Consider the following 216-nt stretch of genomic DNA (forward strand, 5'->3'; position numbering starts at 1 on the left):
AATCGGCATTAAATTCACACAGAGAAAAACTGGGTCAGTGATACACTTCGTTATAAATGCTGTAGTAATGCGTTTTTATTTTAGCAGAAAGTGCAAAGAAACAAATATACAGTAACCTTTAGCAACTGTGTAATAGAAACACATATCATCAGTGATTTTGTAAATATCTGATAACAACGCATAGGTCGTATTGTTCATATATTAATGCATTAATCT

The sequence above is a fragment of the Penaeus monodon genome, chromosome 33, assembly GCF_015228065.2.
Source record: "Penaeus monodon isolate SGIC_2016 chromosome 33, NSTDA_Pmon_1, whole genome shotgun sequence".
Taxonomy (NCBI): domain Eukaryota; kingdom Metazoa; phylum Arthropoda; class Malacostraca; order Decapoda; family Penaeidae; genus Penaeus; species Penaeus monodon.